This window comes from Salvia miltiorrhiza, chromosome 5, assembly GCF_028751815.1.
Source record: "Salvia miltiorrhiza cultivar Shanhuang (shh) chromosome 5, IMPLAD_Smil_shh, whole genome shotgun sequence".
NCBI classification, from domain to species: Eukaryota; Viridiplantae; Streptophyta; class Magnoliopsida; order Lamiales; family Lamiaceae; genus Salvia; species Salvia miltiorrhiza.
In genome coordinates this window covers 39,909,639-39,914,958 of record NC_080391.1, presented here as the reverse complement: position 1 = coordinate 39,914,958, position 5,320 = coordinate 39,909,639, and the positions used below count along the sequence as shown (strand labels likewise).

Sequence of the window (5,320 nt, the reverse complement as noted above, 5' to 3'; positions counted from 1 at the left end):
TGATTAAATCGAGAAAGAAATACTTAAACCATGCGTTCGTCGATTGCTTGAAGTCGTATGGAATTCATCCACAATGGGACTCCTATAGGGACACCTCATTTGAGTGGGGTATCCAAAATGAGAAATTGAACTTCATTAGATATGGTTAGATCCATAATGAGCCACTCAAAACTTCTGGTGTATCTTTGGGATCATGCCTTGTTTAATATTGCTTTTATTCTGAACCAAATTCCACTTAAATCAGTTGAATAAATATCATATGATTATGGTATTGAAAGAAGCATAGTCTTACACATATGTGAACCTGGGTTGCGCTACATATGTAGAGAAAATGCTCAGTGATTAGTTGGAATCAAAAGTAAGAAGTGTTACTTTGTGAGATATTCGAAGAAAACACGAGAATACTAGTATTTTCTAGGAAAATATAAGTTCTCATTTTCAGGATTGCGATGTTTCTTGAAAATACTTGATCTATAGGAAACAAGATCATTATGACTTAGATCTTGACAAGATTTAAGAACCACAAAGTCAACATTGAGAAATAAAACTTGTTAGATGGTCTAAACAAGGTTTTAGTGGGAGCTTTTCACAATCTCATTGGTACTGATGTGCTGCTTGGAGTGTCATTTACATCCAACAAGAGAAATATTGAAGATTGGATGTCGAAGATTCTTCATCATGCTATAGCCGACCAACTTCCTCAAGTTCACAATAACAAAGAGCATGCACAAATACAAATCTGAGTGTCATATATATGTACTAGAGAACGTAAACCAATCAAAGAAATAATCTAAGATCAATATTGATATGAACCTCGCCGGACGATCTGAGCTCGGCCGACCAGTTCGAATAACACGCGATGCGGAAGACTTGAATAACAATTTAAAGGTAAAGATAGAAGATGGAATATCCCAAAACCTCTGAATCTAATCTACGAAATGATCTAGGAGAACAGATCCCTAAATCCCAACGTATGATTGACGCAGCAACTCGGGGACGCTGAATGACACGCGACGAGGGATGGTTGAACTCGTCGTTACGTCGATAAATTGAATTTTGGCTTTGGCAAAATTCAGGAAGAACTCGAAGTCCTCAAGAGAGAATAAACTCACTATTTGATTGATAAAAGATAAGTTATAAGTTCCGATTTCGTTCACATGCAGCCATAAATATAGGCAAAACTAAACCCTAATTTAATTTAAGGAAACAACGTAAAAACAAGGAAACAAAAGAAAATTTGTTCAGCATATTTAGACAATGCTAGTGAAAACGCCAGCTCTGGATAAACTATCTCTAAGCACAATTAGAGATATCATTTGGAATATAACATGAAAGTCTTAAGTGGAGAAAACAAAAGACAAATAAGAGTTAGTGCTACAACGGAAGACTAAATAGGAAGTTGAACCCTAGCCTCAGCTCAGTCCCGTCAGCACCAGCCAGCCAACCTGAAAATATTTGAAAGTATTTGGGCTAAGTACTAATGAGGCTAAGTACTAATGTACTCAGTGGGCAAGTATTTTCTGAAACATTTCATATTTTCGTAAAGACAGTTTATCCAATCATAATTGACATAACTTAGAAGGTTTTAAATAGAAAGAACTTCTAAGCATGTTAAAATAATTTCTTTCATTTGTGCGCACATGTCACACTCCCTTTCTGTTACTGGCTGTGATCCTAGACCTTTGAGCCACTGTCGGATCCTTTACTCCTGCTTACTTGAACTTAGGGCGTTAACCCATACAAGTTTACTTTGACCTCGGAATGCTACCCAGGTAGGCCCTTATATTTCACATGCTCCGGAACACATCCAGCCGAGCACCTTTATAACGCCTCTGGTCAGTGCCCGATGGAGATCAACACACCAGGTTAGCTAACATGTGTACACGATTATCAGACAACGTGTTAGGTCATAAGAGAACCTCAATTGATTAACTTTGTGAGCCTTAAACAGAGCAGAGTGCACATAAACATTTTATTGGATAAACAGTTTGCATTTCATTGAAACATTTAGAGCTTAATAACTAGGGCTATAAACAAGCCGAGCCGAGCCGAATACTAGCAGGCTCGAGCTCGGCTCGTTTAAATATTCGGGTGTTCGAGCTCGGCTCGAGCTCGATCCGAGCTTTTATCTTGATGATCGAGCTCGGCTCATCACCCACTTACTAAGCTCGAGCTCGGTTCTAGTTCGTCTCGGGTGATGCTCGATAATGTCGAATTCGAAATCGAGCTCGAGCTCCGCTCGTTAGATGTTCGTATATATGATGTTCAAGCTCGAATTTGTTATAAATTTAAGAAAATCTTCTTAATTAATATGTTACTCGAGTTCGACTCGTTTAAGGCTCGTGTACTAACTCGATTGGAGGCTCGACTGAAGGTTCGTGAACAGGCTCGCGAACATGTTCGCGAACAATCGAATTCAAACATGTTCGCGAACACAACGAGCCGAGCACTGTCAGGCTCGAGCTCGGCTCGATAAAATTTTCGAGCTCGAAATCAGGCTCGAGCTCGGCTCGTTTATTATCGAATCGAGAACGAGCTTTTTTCGAGCCGAATCTCGAATAGCTTGCGAATAGCTCTGTTCATTTACAGCCCTATTAATAACTCGATCATACTTTATACATTTGGAAAGTAAGCCCACCTGTTTAGGCAAAGCCTGTAGTTTAATCTTAACTCTGAATCAGAATAGCAGCGCTAGTCCTCACGATCCAAGAAGCCTACAAGAAATATATAATCTTAATAGGTCTCCTGAATCTAATCTTAAGACATGGTGAAATGCATATCATCCTATGATTCACTTAGCCGAGTTTTCAAAATTTAATTAAAAAGATTGGAAACTAAATTATTGAGCTAAGAACACCAACAATATCCTTACTCAATTTCCTTAAATAATTAGATTTATAATTAAAACCAATTTAATCAAAAATGATTTTATTTGCTAAATGTTTAATGCAAATTTCTTTCATGCTTTAAATCATATAATCAATAATCATGCTTTCATGCACATAATAATAATAATAATATTAATATTATTATGCAATTTTACTTTAAAAAAAATAATTAATCAAGCTAATGGTAGTTAAATTAATTATATTGTGGACTGCCCAAAATAATTAAATGCAAGGCCCAAATCCAATTCGCAGCCCAATCAAACTTAAAATGCAGCCCACATTATTAAAACTCAAGTGAGTAAGTAGGGAGGCCCAGACTCAATAAAAATAATCAGCCCAACCTAAAGCCTAAAACCCATCAGCCCAACTTAATGCCTAAGCCCAAATAACTCCCTCTTCATCTCTACCCTATTCAGCCGCTCATCACTCTCTCTCAACTCTCAAAATCGGCGCCTCTCTCTCAGCCGTGAGTTTCACCGCCGCGAAAGCTCACCGGAGGAGCAGCGGTGATAGGCCGCACCACCCTCGGCTCTCCCCCCATTGGCGACGGCGAGCCGTCGCTGCCTCCCTTGGTTCCTCTTTTCCTCCTAGTAACCACAACACCCCCATGTCCGCCGTCGACCGCGCTTCTCTCAGAATCCGCCGCCGCGGCCTTCCTCCGGCGTAGAGCCGAAGGTCTGCCATCTCCCTCGCTTCACCCCATTTAAAGCATATACCAAGTAATAACACCAACTTTCGTTAGCATCTAGAGTAATTTTTACAAGAAATTCCAGTTTTACAAGGAGTTAATAACTGAGTATATACAAAAGAAGAATAGATGGAATAGATGAAATTCGAACAGCCATAGTAAAACCAAGGCTGCCTCGTCGGACCGGTGATGCCTGCCGTCGGCGATGTTCATCGAAGAGCATCGATTGCTGAAATCAAGAGTTTTAAGTCAGAAAAACAAATAGATAGAAAGAGAAAAAAAGGGATAGAACAGGGGGTGGGGGGCGGCAACAGCACCAGCCGCTAGCCACCGTGGAGGAGGTGCGACTGGCGGCGACGACCGCCGGTGCTGCCCGCGCCACGCCGGTCCGCGGTGGCTGCTAACAGAGAGACAATGAGTTTGAACGAGAGAGAGAGAGATAGAGACTGTGATATAGACAGAGAGGGAAGGACATGAGAAGAAGTAGAGTGAAATAGAGGGGGAGAGAGGAGAGCAGAGCGGCGACGACCGCCGGGCTGCATGCGCCGCCGCGGCTTGCAGCGGCCGCCACAAGCAAGGGGGCAGAGGGGGAGATCGAGATTAAGAGCACGGAGAGGGCAGAGAGAGAGAGATCGAGAGGCAGAGATAGAAAAAGAGAGAAATAGGGGGCTTACCTGAGTTAGAGGGGCGGCAGCACGACGGAGACGACGACGGTGGAGGCAGGCCTCGCCAGAGAGACGAATTCCAGAGGGGAAGAAGTGAGGTAGAAACCCTAAGAATTAGATTTTATGATTTGGACATTTTAGAAATTTGGAAGAAAATAGGGAAGAAAGAAAATGAGGGGGAAGGAGAGGGCCGGCCGCGCCGGAGGCGGGGAGGGCCAGCGACATTTGCCGGAGGAGAGAGCGAGAGAGAGACGATAGAGAGAAAAGAGAGAGAATGGCAGATTTAAGAGAGAGGGAGCGTGGGGATTGCCAGTAGGGCTGGCAAATCGTGCGGGTCGGGTCGTTATCGGGTTGACCTGATATCGACCCGACCTGATAAGGCCAAACTCGAACCCGACCTGATAAGAGAATGCTCGAACCTAACCCGAACCCGACCTGATACACCTAAATCCGAACCCGACACGAACCCGATATCAGCACGATTTGAACCGGGTTGACACGACACGATAGCGACACGATCTGATAACGACCTGATAACAACACGATTTTAATCAGGTTGACACGATAAAATAACGACACGATCCGATTACGACAAAATAACGACGCGAATTTGATTTGATTCATTCACAACAACAACGACAACAACGACGACAACAACAACGACAACGACAACGACAACGATAATGATAATAATGATCATGATAATAATAATAATAATAATAATAATAATAATAATAATAATAATAATAATAATAATAATAATAATAATAATAATAATACAAGATTCGTCACATATGCTCAACATATCCAATCGACATAGGGGGAATTTAGAATGAGGCATAAAAGTATAATAAAAGAAACAATAGTTAAAAAATGGAAGATATTGAAACCCTAAACTAAACTAAAGTGAAGATAAACTTGAGTGTGCGACGAATGTTGGAAGAATGGAAGATATTGAAACCCTAAACTGAAGTGAAGATAAAAAAATAGAAATCAAAAATTAAAAAATTAAAATAAATATTTAATAAAAATAATAATATCACTATCCAGTTACCTGAATCCGACCCGAACCCAACCCG

At 41.1% G+C, this 5,320-nt stretch overlaps 1 long non-coding RNA gene across 1 annotated transcript; it reads right to left on the bottom strand.

The window, feature by feature from the left end:
* Nucleotides 1-3,601: 3,601 nt before the first annotated feature.
* On the bottom strand, nt 3,602-4,548 carry LOC131024393 (uncharacterized). Its single transcript, XR_009101802.1, has 2 exons — nt 4,251-4,548; nt 3,602-3,805 (listed from the first exon to the last, which is right to left on the bottom strand). It is a non-coding gene; the product is annotated as an uncharacterized LOC131024393 (long non-coding RNA).
* Between the last annotated feature and the right edge of the window lie 772 nt (nt 4,549-5,320).